Genomic DNA, 18,433 nt, shown 5'->3' with positions numbered 1-18,433 from the left:
TTGCTCTGGAGCAACTGCACTTGCAAATTTCTCAGTCTATTTTCCTTTAGTAAATCCTCCCCGGTGTGAATGGGCCCTTAGGCGATTAGACGTCAGCATGCAGAGACGTCTGCCGAAGTATCATTTAGGAAAGGGGGGAAAGGTCTACTTTAATTAATTTTTACTGAATGAAAAGGGAAATAGTGGAAAAGCGAAACCGTCCCTGGGATGCAAGCGGTTAATTGGTGAGGCAAAGCTGTTTGTGGGCTCTTTAGTTTAGTAAAACTGAGTGTATGAGTGGCGAGGAGAGGTCACGAGACTCCAGACAAGGAAGTGAATGACACAGTGCTGAGGAAACAGTGGAGGGATGATCACAGCACAAGGACTCCATTGAAGAACTTTCTCAGGGGCTACTGAGGGGAGAAGGTATGTTTATGTTCCACACAAGTTTACAAACACTGAAGTGTAGAGAGAACAATGATTTGACTGCTGGGATGTGGCAGCCATAGATGAGCCTAAACGTGTTACTATTGTGTGGGAGTATCACTATTCTAACACACTTTACATGAAATGCTGAATAGAAGAAGTAAGATCCATAGGAAATACATTGTATGTGGCTACTGCATACCGAAGTGGGGACAATCCGCTGGTTTTGGTTTATTGCTGATGTAGATAATGTTTACATTCCTGTAGTCACGTTACTTTGTGTGGGAAAGGCTTTTGGATCAATTTGTACCATGTCCTTGTATTTTAGGATGAAGGCGAGCGTAAAGCTTTATCTTAATGCCTGGTACACGCAATGAGATTATCGTGCGATTGTTCATTTTTTGTTTTTTTTTGCATGCTAATCTCATATCGAAAATGAAGAGTTTACTAAAGCTACAAAAAGTCTCGTACGACAGAATAAAAATGAAGAAGTGATGCAATGTGTTGTATTGTAATTTCAAATGACTGTATTGATTAAATGAAAATTGTACTATCCCTGGTATCGTACGAAAAAAAAAAAAAACACTTTCGTACTGTTCCCTTGTTTAATATCAGATTGTTATGATCGGCTCTCGAAAGCTGTGTACTAACGATCAGATTATCGTACGATCGCGTTATTTTTCGGACGATCGTGTATGGACCATTTATATTACAGCTGTGTGTGTGTGAGTTGTAGGTGTGATTTATTGCCTGACACTGGATCCATAGGAGTCTGTAGTAGTAGGCTAGGTACAGGCTGTAGTGTATAGAGCGAGGGTAATGCTGTGTAACCTCTCTTCCTGGCACCGCAGGATTTCTGCTTACATCGCTTATCTCTCAGCTTCTGCTTTTCCTGCTTCTTTTTATATAACATACAGTAGAAGCCATCCACTGCAAGCAGGCTGCTCTCACCGTCCTCGCTGTTCCAGTATCTGAATGAGACAAAATCTACCCCTGCACTGGGGTCCCCCCACACTTCATGGCTTACGTGCTCGTTTAGGGGTACAGGGATAAAGTGGATTACTTGCCTCAATCCTGGATCCAACAGGCTTCCTTTTAAAGCAAACATTATTGCAGTTTACTAATTCTTACATATGATGGCTGCATTAGGCTGCTTTCACACAGGTCAGTTTTTGTTTAGTCAAAAAAATAAAAAAAAATAAAAAAAAAAACAGAAGAAAAAATGCACCCCCTTCAAATAAAACGCTTCACAAGTGAACAAAAGTGCATCAGCCTAGGTTCACACTTGTGCGATGCGGGAACCTGCACGATTACAGCGCCGGTTCCCGCATCGCATCTCTCTCGCAGGCAATTCATGCGGCCCTCTGCGAACCGCTGCGGGTGTCAGTACCTTGTTAATGACACCCCCAGACCAGTTCACAGATTGCAGTGTGAACTGTGGATTCGTACAGGCATTGGATCACATAGGTGAGAACACCCATGCGATCCGATTTCAGTGCGGGGGCGATAAAACCCCAAAAAAGTCCCTGCGCTTTTTTTTTTTTTTTTTGTGTGAATTCAATGCGAGTTCAGCCATACAATGCAGTGCAGGTGCGAATCACATGCGATGTCTGTGTTCGCACAAATGTAAACCTAGGCTCAAAGACTGATCAGTGTGAAAGGGCCATTTAAATGTGCAAAAAAAATGCAGCAAGCAAGACTGCAAAGCAGAAAGTGCAACTGACCGTTGTGAAGAGTTCCATAGGTTTTGAAGGGATGCACTTTTTTTTTTTTTTTTTTTTTTTTTAAACCCCTTGGTGGTGCCATCTCCCGACCAGTGGCGGTCCATCTACATGGGGAGCAGCCCCCCTAGTCCATGTGCACAGCCCCTTATTTACATGCAAGGCACCGGACACATTTATTCCAATGAGACTCTAATTGGCTTCAAAAGAGGGTGAGTGGGGGTTGATCGCCGCAATTCCGTCGGTCTCCCGCGGGGGGTTGTTTGTCTTGTGTTTGCTGCCCTGCTCCCAATATATTAAGCAACCCCCCCAAACTCACTCATCCATGTCTTTATAGGGCCTTGCTTTCTCCACCAAATGATTTGGACCAGTGCCCAAAGCAAGGTCCATAAAGACATGGATGAGTGAGTTTGGGGTGGAGGAACTTGACTGGCTTGCACAGAGTCCTAACCTCAACCCACTAGAACACCTGTGGGATACATTTGAGCGGAAACTGAGAGCCAGGCCTCTTTGCTCACATGAGCGCTGACCTCACAAATGCACTTCTGGAAGAATGGTCAAACACTCCCATAGACACACTCCTAAACCTTTTGTAGACAGTCTTCTCAGAAGAGTTGAAGCTGTTATAGTTGCAAAGGATGGGCCAACTCAATATTGAACCTTACGGACTAAGACTGGGGTGCCATTAAAGTTTGTGTGTGTAAAGGCAGGCACCCCAATACTTTTGGTAATATAGTGTGAGTGTGTGTATGTACACAGTATCTCACAAGTGAGTACACCCCTCCACATTTTTGTAAATATTTTATCTTTTCATGTGACAACACTGAAGAAATTACACTTTTCTACAATGTAAAGTAGTGAGTGTACAGCTTGTATAACAGTGTAAACTTTCTTTCCTCTCAAAATAACTCAACGTTAACCACTTCCTGCCCGGCCTATAACAAAATGACGGTCGGGCAATGGTTCAGTTATCCTGACTGGGCATGACGTTCTTCAGGATAACAGCCAGCGATCGGTGGTGCGGTGTGTCAGACTGATCTGATACACTGATCTTGGTAAAAAGCCTCAGACGGAGGCTTTTTACCACATGATCAGCAGTGTCCAATCATGGCTGATCACGATATCAACAGGAAAAGCCGTTGATTGGCTTTTCCTCACTCGTGTCTGACAGACGCGAGTAGAGGAGAGCCGTTAGGCGGCTCTCCTGACGGGGGATCCGCACTGATTATTTATCAGCACAGCCCCCCCTCTAGTGTCCACACTAGACCACCAGGAGAGCCGCCAGTACCACCAGGGAAGGGGGCAACATGTGGATGGCCATCCACATGTGCAAATTATGCCCAATCTGTGCAAATGGGCACTGACTGGTACCATTATATAACATGATGCCCTACAATGCCACCCATAAGTACCCAACAGTGCCACCTACGAGTGCCCATCAGTGCCACCTCATTGATGCCCATCAGTGCCCGTCATTGAAGAAGAAAACATACTTATTTACCAAAAAATTTAACAGAAACAAAAACTTGTTTTTTTTTATTTGTTGCGCAAAAAATACAAACTGCAGAGGTGATCAAATTCCACCAAAATAAAGCTATTTGTGGGAACAAAATTATAAAAAAAATGTACATTTTCCCTCCTAGTGTCACGTGACTCGTTAATGTTACAGGGTCTCAGGTATGAATGAGGAGCAGTTGTATTAAATTTTGGTGTTATCGCTCTCCCTCTTATTGGTTACTCGAAGTTCAACATGCTTCCTCCATGGCAAAGAATTCTCTGAGCATCTGAAAAAAAAGTATTGTTGCTATAAGAAGATTACCAAGACCCTGAAACTGAGCTGCAGCACGGTGGACAAGACCATACAGTGGTTTAACAGGAAAGTGTCCACTTAGAACAGGCCTCGCCATGGTCGACCAAAGAGGTTGAGGGCACATGCTCGGTGTCATATTCATAGGTTGTCTTTGGGAAATGGATGTATGAATGCTGCCAGCATTGCTGCAGAGGTTGAAGGGGTGGGGGGTCAGCCTGTCAGTGCTCAAACCATACACCGCACATTTTGTCTTCCCAGAAGGAAGCCACTTCTAAAGTTGATGCACACACAAGAAAGCCCACAAACAGTTTGCTGAAGACAAACTGAGTGTAGCAATATGTTTACATTTAATGAAGGCACAACATTTAGTAACTCACATGACTGATTAAAACGGGCACATCTAAGTATGCAGGCATCTGGGGTAAAGCTGTCCACATAGACTGTTCTCTACACTGCCGACTCTTACCACTGTCAGTCTGCAATTGTGACCGGAAGACTACCCTGCAGTAGAGTGATCTGAAAGCGAGACTTGAAGCACTCGTGGAAGGGACAACGTAGATGGCGGTGAGGATGGTCTATGTGAATAGCTTTATCCCAGATGCCTGCATACTTAGGCCGCGTACACACGCGGGGAGTGTTCGCCCAACTTTGTCCGCTGAACAGTGTTTCGGCAAACAGTCCGCTCGTGTGTGGGCTTTCAGCGGACAGTTTCAGCGAACAGTCCGCTGAACAAGGTTTTTCGGAAATTCAGAAAAACTGTCCGCTGAAACCTTGTTTCAGCGAACAGTCCCCTCGTGTGTAGGCTTGTTCGTCAAACTAAGTTCCGCGCATGCTCAGAAAGGATTTACACGCCGAAAGTTATAATGCAGTGTATAGGACGTCGTATTTTTCGTCCCGTCGTACGTGCCGTTCACGTCATCGCGCACGGTTTCAGCAAACTGTTCGTCCGTCGTGTGTGGCCATGTCCGTCCATGCTAATTTTGAGCGGACTGTTTGCCGAAACTGTTTGACGGACAAAGTTGGGCGAACAGTCCCCGCGTGTGTACGCGGCCTTAGATGTGCTTGTCATCAACCATGTGAGTTGCTGAATGTTATACCTTCATTAAGTGTAACCATATTGCTACTTAGAGGTGCCTCTCATCTTTTTAGACTCTGTTGTGACATGACTCTACTTGTATACTCTTTCCTCCCTCTCCCAAGAGGCAATCGGCTTTTCCCTGGATCAGCTTTACCTATAAATACTAGTATCCTGTTATATTATGTACATTTAGGAAAGAATCCAGGCTTTTCTTAAAACAATCTACTGAACTGGCCAGAATCAACTGTTGACAGTCAATTCCAAGTTTTCACAGCTCTTACTATGAAGAAACCTTTCCATAGTTGAAGATTTCTTTTCCTCCCGATGTAAAGAGTGCCCCCTTGTCCTCTTGTGATCTTAATATGAATAACTCGCCACTAAGTTCACTATATGGACCACTTGCAGTGCCTTGAAAAAGTATTCATACCCCTTGACGTTTTCCACATTTTGTCATGTTCCAACCAAAAACATAAATATATCTCATGTGACAAACCAACACAAAGGGGTTGATTTACTAAAGGCAAATCCACTTTGTGCTACAAGTGCACTTGGAAGTGCAGTCGCTTTAGATCTGAGGGGAAGCTCTGCTGATTTTATCATCCAATCATGCACAAGCAAAAATCCGGAGTTAGACTTACCGTTAGCTCTTTTTCTAGGAGTCTTCCAGGACAACCTCTGAAAGAAATAGGGCTCCTCCCTCCGGGACAGGAAACACGTCTACCAAATCAGATAAAAAGGATGGTCCTCCAGGCCCTCCTCAGTTTAATCCAAGTACCGCTGGAAGGCTCTGAAAAACATAACACGCTAACAACAACATCAGTAGGCATCCTTGCCACCGGTCAATCTAAACAACCCCGGGTGGGAAACCAGGCTGTTCTGGAAGACTCCTAGAAAAAGAGTTACCGGTAAGTCTAACTCCGGTTTTCTCCTTTCGTCTTCCAGGACAGCCTCTGAGATAAGCAAGGAATTTGCTCTGTTAGGGCGGGACCACTGCCTGGAGGACCTTTCTCCCAGATGCCTGATCCTTATCAGCAGGCAGGTCCAAGCGGTAATACTTTGCGAACGTGGAGTAGCTGGACCATGTCGTTGCTCTGCAGATCTCCTCCGGAGTGGCACCGACCTTCTCTGCCCACGAAGCTGATGCCACCCTAGTTGAATGTGCCTTAAAGGTGCTTGCCTCCCTGCCAGCCTGTATGCCCCTAAAACCGTCATCCTAATCCATCGGACTATGGTGGATTTAGATGCCTTATGTCCTTTGAGTGACCCCGCAAAATTCACAAACAAAGATTCCGACTTCCTGAAGTCTTTGCTAATTTTTAAATAAACTAAAAGGCTACGCCTAACGACATCAACTAAACTGAGTCCTCCTTCCTCATCACCTTCTGAGGAGGAGTGAAATGTTGGCAGGATAATGTCTTGAGTTCTGTGAAAAGTAGAAGAAATCTTGGGGAGGAAACTAGGATCTGTTTTAATCACAATCCTATCCTCCCAAAATCAACAAAAAAGGCTCTCTAATCGAGAACTCACTCACTCTTCTGAGGTAATTGCAATCAAAAAAGCTGTTCTTAAAAATACCCATTTAGCATCAGATTTCTCTAGAGCACTAAGTACCCAGGATAAATCCCAGGAGGGACAGGCTCTGACTTTCACTGGCCTGGACCTGGAGAGGGCTTTAAAGACATTCTTTACAAAACGACCTTGCTGCAGGGGGACCTGAAAAAAGACGCTTAAAGCGGCAGCCTGTACTTTCAAGGTGCTGACAGCCCTAATTCCACTCCTGCCTGTAAGAAGTCCAGCACTGCTGGGATACCAGGATCTTCCTACCCCTGTTCTGCCAACCAGGAATTGAACCTCTTCCACCCTTGGTGTAAATGGCTCTGGTCACTGGCTTACGGCATTCAAAGAGAGTCTTGATGATCCCTTCTGAAAAAACCCTGGGCCCTTAACAGCTGTTACTCAGATACCACGCTGCAAGTCTGAGGGTCTCTATTTGAGGATGCCAGATAGGACCTTGTGTAACCAGATACTCCTTCCTCGGAAGATGAATCGGAGGATATATTGCCAATCTCTTTAGGACTGCAAACCAGGCCCTACTTGGCCACAACGGGGCTATCAGAATGAGCTCTGTTACCAGGGTCTGAAATTTCTGAAGGACCGCCGCAACCAGCTTACTGGGGGAAATGCATTGCACAGGTTGAAGTGCCATGCACTGGCGAAGGCATCTATCCCCCTGGCTTGATCCTGCGAGGGCAGGAAGAAGAACTAAGCAACCTTCCTGTTGCTGTCTGAGGCTTGGGGCATACCAGACTGCTCGAACACTTCCAGGTTGAGTGACCATTCGTCCTGTCTCACACACTGACGACTGGGAGAGTCCGCCAGCGAGTTCTGAGCCCCCTTCAGATGAACCGTTGACAGAGACACTAGAATCATCTTGGCCCAAGAGAAAATCTCCCCTGCTATCTTCTGCAAAGCAGGGCTCCTGGTTCCCCCCTGCTTGTTTATATAAGCAACAGATGCATTGTCCAACCTTACTTGGAGGTGTTGTCCCCTTATTTTTTGCTGGAAGGCTACTATCGCCCTCTGTACTGCCAGCAATTTCCTCTGATCTGAGACCAGGATCCTTCAGCCAGATCCTTTTTTCCAGGTGTGTACCCCAGCCAAAAGAGCTGGCGCCTGTTGTCCACATCAGAGATGTTGGTCTGAACCACAACAGACCCTTGTCCAACTTGGTGGGGAACCAGTCGCACTACAAAGTCCTTTAGACCCTGGTGGGAATTTGCATGGGTTGATCCAAGCCCTGTTGACTGCCATCCCAGCAACGCTTAAGATTAGTCTGAAGCTGCGCTACTGCCAGACCTACCTTCTCTATCTTCTCTGATGGGAGAAAGACCTTCCCCTCTACAAAGGAGATTCTGTAACCCAGATACAGTACTTCCTGGGTTGGGATCAACTGTCCAGATTGATCAACCAACCAAGAGAATGCAGGAAGTGCTGCGCCGCCTGTAGATTCTCTTCTAGCTGCTGGTAAGACCAATCGACAAACAAAAGATCGTCCAAATAGGGGATCCCTGTAACGACCCTGACCTGCAGCAGAGCTAGGGCTTCTGCCAGGACCTTTGTAAAAATCCCGGAAGAGGCTGCTAGGCTAAACGGAAGTGCCTTGAACTGGAAGAGAATTTCCAAGTTCACCCTGACTGTTAGTCTGAGGAATTTCTGACATTCCCGATGTAACGGTATATGCAAATATGCGTACCTGAGGTCGATTGTTGCCATAAAGCAATTGGGGAAACTGAAGGTTTTTGTTATCGTAAAGATTGACTCCATCCTGAACCGCTTGTACCTGATAAACCTGTTCAGGGGGTTGAGATTGAAGATAAACCTGAATTTGCCTGATGGCTTTTGAACTACGAACACAGGGGACTATATATATATATATATATATATATATATATATATATATATATATATATATATATATATATATATATATATATATATAATATACCCCCTGTCTGTGTTCTGCATCTGGTACTTGGCTGATGACCTGTTGATCTAACAATTCTCTCAACAGCAGACTCCGAGCTTCTGCCTTCTCCCGGTCTCTGGGTAACTTGGTTACTAGGAAGGTAGGAGGGGGAATGGCACTGAACTTCAAATTGTAACCGCTTTTTTTTATAATCTCTAATATGGACTTGAAGTTGCGTTAATCCATTGTGGGAGGAAATCCCCCAACCTTCCTCCCACTGGACCACAGGAGTCACTGGGATTTTGAGATGGTCCGAGGAGGATTGAATAGTATTCCTCCTCTGCCATGCCCCTTGTGACCCGACCAGTTTTTTTTTTTTTTTTGTTTTTTTTAGCCGACCCTCTCTCTCCTGCTGGGATTGTTCCCTAAGCCGTCTGCTCTCAGGCTTCTTCCTTTTTTTTTTTTTTTTTTCTCTGGAAAGGCTTTCTTCTTGTCCTAGATACGTTCCAGGGCTTTCTGGAGCCCAGGGCCAAAAAGGTGATCGCCTGAGCTTTGATGCTAAATCTCCTGACCAGACTTTCGGCCACACAACCCTTCTTGGCGCGTTAACCAAAGTTGCAGACCTGGCCGCTAGCTTTACCGACTCTGCAGAAGCTTCAGCCAGGAACCCAACTGCCTTAAATAACAAGGGAAAGGATTTCAGCAGCTGTCGGGACGTGTCTGCAGAAAAATGAGACTGTAACTGAGTTAACCAGCCTTCTAAATTTCTAGCCACACAGGTGGCTGCAAGGACAGGTTTGAATGCAATAGAGGAGGCATCCCAAGCCCTCTTTAACAGCACATCACCCCATTTGTCCATTGGGTCCTTAAGGGATCCTAGATCATCGAAGGCCAAATCAGTCTTTTTGGACACCTTCGCTAGTGGCGCATCCGACTTGGGAACCTTGTTCCAAGGCTGGGCTACAACCTTTTCGAAGGGAAATCAGCGTTTGAGACTGCCTGAAAAGAACGGTCTCCTCTCAGGGTGCTCCCACTCCAGCAAGATCGATTCCGCTAGAGACTTGTGCGCAGGGAAAACTCTGGGTTCTTGAGCAGAGACCCCCTGATACATGAGGTCATGCTTAGAAAGCTGTATGACTCCTCTCTGATCTCTAGTGTGTCATAGATTGCTTTCAACAAATCTCCCACATCGTCCAATGTCAATTTTGTACCTGGACCCTCTGGAGCAATCTTACTCTTCCTCAGAGTCAGACCCTGAATCCACCTGAGAAGAGGCCAGTGACCTGGGCTCCCTCTCCCTATCCTCCTGACTGGGCTCAGACAGGGAGGGCAAACTTGCCGCTCTAGATAAGGGCAGAGAGGGACCCTGCATCTTATCCATCATTCCTCTAAATGATTTGAAGGTGGATGCAATCTCTTCTTTGATGAAAGGATCTCCTGACACTCTCAATAAGAGTCATCCTTAGATAAATTATTGACACGTTTGGGGCAAAGCGGCTTCTCCTAATTGAGCCCAAATTTTGTCCCACAAACAGCACACTTTCTCCTTGGAGGCTGTATCTAAGATCTGTCCCGTGCTTTACCCTGAAAGCAAAAGAAAGGACAGAAAACAAATCACGAAAGCCTGTTCCCAACCGTCACCACCACTGTGCTCAGGGGGAAGGAGATAAGTGCCCAGCCCTTCACCTGTGGTTCCCCACTCAGGGAATGGCCTCGGTCACAAGGCCCTTACCCCCTCCCAGATTAAGCCATGGTCTGCCCTCACCACGCTTACCTGAGAGGTGCCGATACCAGAAGAACCGGAGTCGAACTGCTGCAGTGCCCTCCATGGCCTGGAGACTGGAACCTTTGTCTCCTGGAGCCCTCTGATGTGGTCCTGCCAGAAGCTGCATCACTTCAAATTGATTGGAATGTGGAAGCCCCTCCTCGGACGCACGCATGTTCATAACCATACCCGGAACGGACGTCCCGCATGCCTTGTGGACGCCGTTCGGTCTTGGGCGCCGTATGTTTTTCCAATGAAGAACCACGACCGGACTGTGCGACAAAATGGAGGTAGGGGATCTGTTGCTTTTCAGAGGTCCAACTCTCCCCGAGCTTATAGGCAGCGGTGTACAAGCAGCCCTATCTTCACTACACTAGACAGAGGGGCGCTTTGGGCAGAGGACAAGGTACTTCAGAGGCTCCCCCCCAGGACAGTCCTGGAACATGGAGCTCCCCAGGTTCCTCACATGCTTCCTTCCCGTCCGGCAGGAAACGCAAAAACTGAGGAGGGCCTGGAGGACCACCCTTTTTTATCTGATTGGGTATACCTGTTTCCTGTCCCGGAGGGAGGAGCCCTTTATCTCTCAGGCTGTCCTGGAAGACGAAAAGAGAAAATGCTGTTTTTTTATTTTCCTTGCATGTCCCCTTCAGATCTAGAGCAACTGCACTTCCAAGTGCACTTGTAGTGCAAAGTGGAATTGCATTCAGTAATTCAACTCCAAAGTGGCACATAATTGTGATGTGGACGGAAAATGATAAATGGTGGTTGTTATTAATATTTTTAACAAATATCTGAAAAGTGTGGTGTGCATTTGTAGTCTGCCCCCTTTTTACTCTGATATCCCTAACTAAAATCCAGTGGCACCAATTCTCTTCAGAAGTCACTTAACTGGTAAATTGGTAAATGGAGTCCACCTGTGTGTAATTTAATCCCTCAGAGGTTTGTTAACCAATTAAGCCCCGGACCAATTTGCAACCAAAGGACCAGGCCCCTTTTTGCGATTCGGCACTGTGTCGACTTAACTGACAATTACGCGGTCATGCGATGTGGCTCCCAAACAAAATTTGGCATCCTTCTTCTTTTTTTTTTTTTCCCCACAAATAGAGCTTTCTTTTGGTGGTATTTGATCACCTCTGCGTTTTTTTATTTTTTACGATTTAAACAAAAATAGAGCGACAATTTTGAAAAAAAAAGCAATATTTTTTACTTTTTGCTATAATAAATATCCCCCCAAAAAATATAAAAATAAACATTTATTTTTTCCTCAGTTTAGGCCGATACGTATTCTTCTTAATATTTTTTGTAATGATTTGTAAACGCTATAACTTTTGCGCAAACCAAATAGGGGATAGTTTTATAGCATTTTTATATAAAAAAAAAAATTTTTGTGACGCATTTTTGGGACCATTGTCATTTATACAGCAATCAGTGCTATTTAAATGCACTTATTCCTGTGTAAATGACACTGGCAGTGAAGGAGTTGACCACTGGGGGCGGGAAGGGGTTATGTGTGACGTGTGTGTGTGTGTGTGTGTGTGTGTGTTGTTTTTTTTATTTTTTTTTCCTGTTGGGGTCATGGCTTGGCATGTAACATCACTGATCGTCTTTCCCTATAACAGGGAACAGACGATCAGCGATAGCCACAGTAGCAAGCACGAGGAGAGGTTTGTTTACACAGACCTCTTCTCGTTCTTCAGCTCTGTGACCTGATCGTGGGACACCAGCGGCAATTCGGGGTCACGGAGCTCAGGACCGGGTCGAGAGTGCCGGCGCGATCCACAGCTGGGCATTTAAAGAGCCACATACAGATACGTGATTGTGCCCAGCCATGGCATTCTGCCGACGTAAATGTGCAGAAGGCGGTCCTTAAGTGGTTAAAGAACCTTTTGTGAACAAACGGCATCAAGAAAGCCAAGGAACACACTGGACAGGTCGGGGGAAAAAGTTGTGGAGAAGTTTTTAAAGCAGGGCTCAGTTATAAAAAAAAAAAATAAAAAATAAAAAAAATATATTCTATCCCAAGCTTTGGTTGGACATCTCACAGAGTACTGTTCAATCCATCATCTGAAAATGAGTATGGCACAACCTACCAAGCAAACCTACCAAGACATGTCCGTCCACCTAAACCAAAAGGCCGGGCAAGGAGAGCATTAATTAGAGAAGCAGCCAAGAGGCCCATGGTAACTCTGCAGAGATCCACAGCTCAAGTGGGAGAATCTGTCCACAGGACAACTATTAGTCGCGCATGCCAAAAAAGAAATCCATTGTTGAAAGCCATAAGAAGTCCTGTTTGCAGTTTTCAAAAATCCATGTGGGGGACACAGCAAACATGTGGAAGAAGGTGCTCTGGTCAGATGAGACCAAAATTGAAAATTTTTGGCATAAAAACAAATCCTAACACTGAACACACCATTTTCTTCAGCAGGAACAGGGAAGATGAATGGAGCCAAATACAGGGCAATCTTAGAAGAAAACATTTTATGCCCCGTACACACGATTGGAAATTCCGCCAGCAAAAGTCCGATGTGAGCTTTTGGTCAGAAATTCCGACCGTGTATCGTGCCATCTTACTTTTGCTGGAGGAATTCCCGCCAGCAAATGAGAGCAGGTTCCCAATTTTTCGGTCACAAAAAGTTCCGATCAGAAATTCTGATCATCTTTACAAATTCAGACGCACAAAATTCCTACGCGTGCTCGGAAACAATTTGACGCATGCTCTGAAGCATTGAACTTCATTTTCTCAGCTCGTCATAGTGTTGTACGTCACCATGTTCTTGTCGGTCGAAAGTTCATGGAACTTTTGTGTGACCGTGTGTATGCAAGCCAAGCTTGAGCGGAATTTCGCTTGTGTGTACAGGGCATTTAGTCTGCAAAAGACCTGAGACTGGTTCACCCTAAACATACAGCCAGAGCTACAATGGAATGGTTTAGATCAGGGATATGCAATTGGTGGACCTCCGGCTGTTGTCGAACTACAAGTCCCATGAGGCAAAGCAAGAATGACACCCAGAAGCAGAGGCATGATGGGACTTGTAGTTTTGCAACAGCTGGAGGTCCGCTAATTCCATATCCTTGGTTCAGATCAAAGCATATTCATGTGTTTAGACTGGCCCCGTCAAAGTCCTGACCTAAATCCAATTGAGAATCTGTGGCAAGAGACGCTCAGTCGAATCTGACAGAGCTTGAGCTATTTTGAAAAGAAGAATGGTCAAAAATGTCACTCTCGATGTGCAAAGCTGGTAGAGACATCCCCAAAAAAGACTTGCAGCTGTAATTGCAACAAAAGGTGTCTCTCCAAAGTAATGACTCAGGGGGCCTGAATACAAATGCACGCCACACTTTTCACATATTTATTTGTAAAACATTTTGAAAACCATTTAGCATTTTCCTTCCACTTCACAATTATGTGTTACTTTGTGTTTGTTGGTCTATCACATAAAATCCCAATAAAATACATTTGTTTTTGGCTGTAACATGACAAAATGTGGAAAACTTCAAGGGGTGTGCATACCTTTTTTAAGGCACTGTATGTATTTATACATGTTGATCATATCTCTCATTCTCAAGAATTCTCAAGTTCCTCTCATCTTTCCTCATAGCTGAGCTCCTCCATGCCTCTTATCAGTTTGGTTGCCCTTATCTGCACTCTCAAGTTTCCCAATATCTTTTTTTTTTATGAACTGGCGCCCATCACTGAACTGCATATTCTAGATAAGATCTTACTAATGATTTGTACAGGGGCAAAAATATGCCTTTTATCTCTGCAGTCCATACCTCTCTTAAAGCGGTAGTAAACCCGCAATTTTTTTTTTTTTTACCACCTGCAAAGGAAAAGGCATAATGGCTCATTATGAAATACTTACCTTAGAACGAGGCCCCGGCATCTGGCCCAATCCACGCCGAGGGAACTGACATGCTCCCTCTGCGTTTCTTCCGGGTCGGTGAGTGGCCGGAGCCACGATATCGTCACTCCCGCGCTTGCGCGTGGGACATTTCATCCCGGCCGAGTCCGGCCACTGCCGGACTTTCAGCCGAGAATCCCCTTGTGCGCATGCGCCGCTGCAGTCAACGGCGCATACCGAGGGTACATACCTGTACGGTTTAGGAGATATTTTTTTTTTTACCTACAGGTAAGCCTTATTATAGGCTTTCCTGTAGGTAAAAGTAAAAAAATGAGTATATAACCACTTTAATACAAGAAAGGACTTTTTTTGTATTAAGAAAGGAAACTGCAGCTTGGCATTGTATGCTATTATTAAAGCAGGAGTAAACCCGCTGACTAAATTTTTTATTTATTTTTTGACCTGCAAGGGAAAAGTCATAATGAGCTAGTATGCACCGCATACTAGCTCATTATGAAATGCGTACCTTAGAACGAGGCCCCGACATCTGGCCCGATCCACACCGAGGGAGCTGACATGATCCCTCGGTGTGTCTTCCGGGTATCATCACTCCCACACATGCGCTAGGGAGATTCCTTTCCGGCAGGGTCTAGCGTCTGCCGTACTATCAGCCGAGAATCCCCTGTGCACATGCGCCGCTGCAGTCCGTGGCGCATTGCGAGGATAATATCTCCTAAACCGTATAGGTTGAGGAGACATATTTTTTTTTTTTTTTTTTTTTTTTTTTACCTACAGGTAAGCCTTATTATAGGCTTACCTGTAGGTTAAACTTATAAAAAAAGATTATACAACCGCCTTAAGCTTATGATCTACCTGAACTCCCAGATTCTTCTTCACCATTCACTCCCCCAGCTATTATCCTCCTAGTATGTATGATGCATGCATTTTTCTACCCCCCCCTGCATAACTTTACATTTATTACCATTTAAACCTTTTTTGCCACACAGTTGCCCAACAAAAAAAAAACATGTTAGTATATTTAAATCTGCTAGTCCATCTAACACTCCTCTACCCCCAGTCTGACGATACTGCTGTCCAAAAGTGCACCTGTGCTCCTTCATCCAGAGTGGGGGCTCTCTGATACAGAAGGTGTTACTGGCCAGATCCCCAGGTGAAAACAGAGGGAAGAAACCCTAAGAAAAGAAAACAATTGCAGCCACCACTCAATGAATGGTAAGCTGCAATATATTTTTAGTTTTGGGTTTAGTACTGCTTTTAATCCATGCAACTGGTCGCCACAGCTTTGGCCCGTGGTCGCATGCTGGCCTTCTAACTTCCAGTGCAGGGTTAATAACCCTGCATGGTGCATGATGATGCTGAGGGACTGTCCATAGCCCAAAGCTATGGGTAAAGGAGAACAGCACTGGAATCTGTCAGATTAAAAGAAAGGTAATGCACCCTATTCATGCACCCCTAGAATAAACAAGCATATAAAGCAGAACTCCAGGCTGCTCAAGGGTAGATTTTGTCTCATTTCTAGAGTTCAGCTTTAAAGTGGAACTAAAAGTCCAGTTTTTAAGAATTGTGAGCAGACAGGCTCCCTTTTGTAGAAGAGGCATGCAATGTTAGCTTGCAGTCTTCTTTAGAAAGTACATTGAGCTGTGCCAGTGCAGCTCGAGTTAATATTCCAGCACAATACCTGGATGGCTGGACTACTGCACAGTGCGTTGTCCTGGGAAAGCTCATGTCCAGAAGAAACTGGATAGAAGATGCTGGTGAGGGATGTTGGACTGTTGAATGGAGTTAAAGTGGTTGTTAACCTCAGACATGAAATATGAACAAAGCATATCCCTCTGTGGTGTGTACTTGTCTCAATCCAGAGCATTAAGTTTTATTTCTGTCAGGTTTTCCCGACATCAAGAGAAAAAAATGGTGACAGGGGAGAGAGCTCAACTGATTGACAGCCTCAGCTCTCAGAGCTCTCCTCATTGGGCTCTCTGCTCCACGCCCCCCCCCCCCCCCCCCGTTTTTTTTTTTTTTTTTTTCTTCTTCTTACTGCTCAGACAGGCTTTATCAAGTTGGAACGGCTGTAGAAAAGAGAAGACTGCAGATAAACTGGTACAACCTATATAGGAGTGTCGCAGGGTTGAAGAGTCGACGCGCTCTCCCCTGGGCCAGCAGATATGAGCAGATGGAGGGGACAATGGAGCGGTTGTACTGTGGGTGGCTGCATGTGGACCTGCACAGGGCTGCTGTTAGAAATCACGGGGCCCCATACAGCCTACACTAAAATTATTATTAGCGAACACAAACATAACAGAGAACCTGCGTAAATGAGCCCTTTTATAATAGAACAGGGAGGAGGAAGCAATTACAGGAACAATGCCCTGTGTCTCTCCCTGCAGCAGCTAAAAGCTGGTGGGAGGGAGAGAAACCAGCTTTTATCTGCTGCAGAGAGCCGCACAGGGCATCTTTCTGTAATTGCTCCTCGTATTGACAACACTGATTCCTCTTGCTGTTCGGGCCCCTCTGTGTGCCGGGGCCCCCTACAGGAGGACTGGTGGTCCCCCCCTATCAGCAGCCCTGGACCTGCATGTGAGTGAGAACTGCAGGCTGTCGGTGTCTCCTCGCAACCCCCCCCCCCCCCCCCCTCTTGCCTCCCCCTCTGCCCGATCGAGGCACACGCCGCCACAATGGGAGACAGGAGCGGCTGTGCCACAGTAACCGAGCATCTGTCAGTGTCTCCTTCCCCCGCTCGGCCCCCACCTTTCTCCTGTTAGTGGTGTGAGAGACAGAGCTGTACTGATGCGGCTACCTGCCTGTTCCCTATTGGGCAATGGGTGGAACCAATGACAGGAGGCCAGGAGAGACTCGTGGGAAATGTAGTCCAAAGGACAAGTAGCCCCACTGTAGACCATAGGAAGTAAACTACAAGCCCCAGGATGCCCAGGAGGAGGAGGGATAGAGAAAGCCTGGGAAAGGTGTGAGGAGAGCTGTCTGAGGTGCCAGCATCAGGGTGAGGAGGGAGATGCACACTGACACCAGGGACTGTGTAACCCAATAGAGAAAGCCACACTTCTCTCGAGACTACCGAGGAGTGTACTGAGAGAGAGCCATCTAAAAGTCAGACTCTAGCAGCACCTGAGAGAGGAAGAATGCCAAGCTTTTCCAGAGACTACCAGGAAAGTGCTGCCTGGAGACTGAGGGGAGCCAGGAGTGGAGACAGCCACGTGGTCAACCGCCATTCAGCCCAGGGAACCTGCTCAGCGCATACAACCCACGCCGTCATGGGGTTCACAATACCCATCCGGGTATTGGATCAGCCGCTGCCTGCTCACCTTGCAGGTTTCGCTACTAGCCTTCCTGATGATCAACAAAAGGTGATTCAGTGACTTGCAGCATTGTCAGGAGCCTGAACCAGCTCTTGAGATTTCCGGTTTGTCATCACACGGAGGATTGGGGAGCGGGTGTAAATCCAACATCCTTCTTGGCACAGTATAGAGTAGACACTGCATGCAGACACCTATTCCCCTTTCTAGAGTCAGATCATGCTTGTTTTTAAGCTGTCACCTTTTGGTCATTCTGTGTGGGTTTTGCTAACGTTTGCTAACCGAAAACATTAGTGCTCTTCACACCAGGACCTGTAACATTGAAGAATTGTGCTTATTGTATCGGTTAACCCATTTCTTCTTTTTGTGATACTTTAAATGGTGTATGTGGCCCAGAAGGAGTAGAGAAGTTGACAAACCTCTCCTCCCTCTCAGCGCCTGTGCAATGGACATATCGATTATTATGCTTTGTTTTCTATATTGCAGTTGCTAAAATATTATTAGATTGTAATTTCTATCGTTTTGATATGTTAGGTTCAACAGTGCTGTAAGTTTCCAAGTACCGTATTTATCGGCGTATAACACGCGCTGGCGTATAACACGCACCCCAAGTTTAGGAGGAAAGTTTAAGGAAAAAAACTTACATTTTAAATGCCCATCAATGTAGCCTTCCACTGTCCCCCTGCAGCCTTCCACAAAATTGCAGTATGGTTAGTTTTAAATTTACTGCCGCCATCTTCGGCTCTTCTCGTCGCCGAGATCTTCGGCTCCTCCCGCCGCCGACATAGACCGAGCCGAGGGTACTCGGCTACTCGGCTCTGCTCGCAGTAACGCCCCCATCCCACCCCTTGTCCTGGCTCCTGTGATGGACACAACACCAGGCCAATGGCAGGACGTAAAGGCTAGGAGGCGGGACTGGCCGTGACTGAGAGCGGAGCCGAGTACACAGTACACTCGGCTCAGCTCGGTAAATGTCGGCGGCGCTCCACAGAGCGCAGATCGGCAGATCAGCAGGGG

The 18,433-nt window shown here is 46.0% G+C and overlaps 1 protein-coding gene across 1 annotated transcript in view; it reads left to right on the top strand.

The window, feature by feature from the left end:
• Positions 1 to 254: 254 nt before the first annotated feature.
• PLA2G4A (phospholipase A2 group IVA) overlaps positions 255 to 18,433 on the top strand; it is a 387,554-nt gene continuing 369,375 nt past the window's right edge. The window contains exon 1 of the mRNA XM_077452645.1: positions 255 to 405. The gene's annotated coding sequence lies outside the window, so the exon portion shown is untranslated. The remainder of the gene's footprint in view (positions 406 to 18,433) is intronic.

This window comes from Lithobates pipiens, unplaced genomic scaffold (genome assembly GCF_037356315.1).
Source record: "Lithobates pipiens isolate NorthernLeopardFrog02 unplaced genomic scaffold, aLitPip1_a1.2 Scaffold_23, whole genome shotgun sequence".
NCBI classification, from domain to species: domain Eukaryota; kingdom Metazoa; phylum Chordata; class Amphibia; order Anura; family Ranidae; genus Lithobates; species Lithobates pipiens.
Note: the sequence above shows the minus strand (reverse complement) of the source record. Positions and strands in the feature narration are given on the sequence as shown.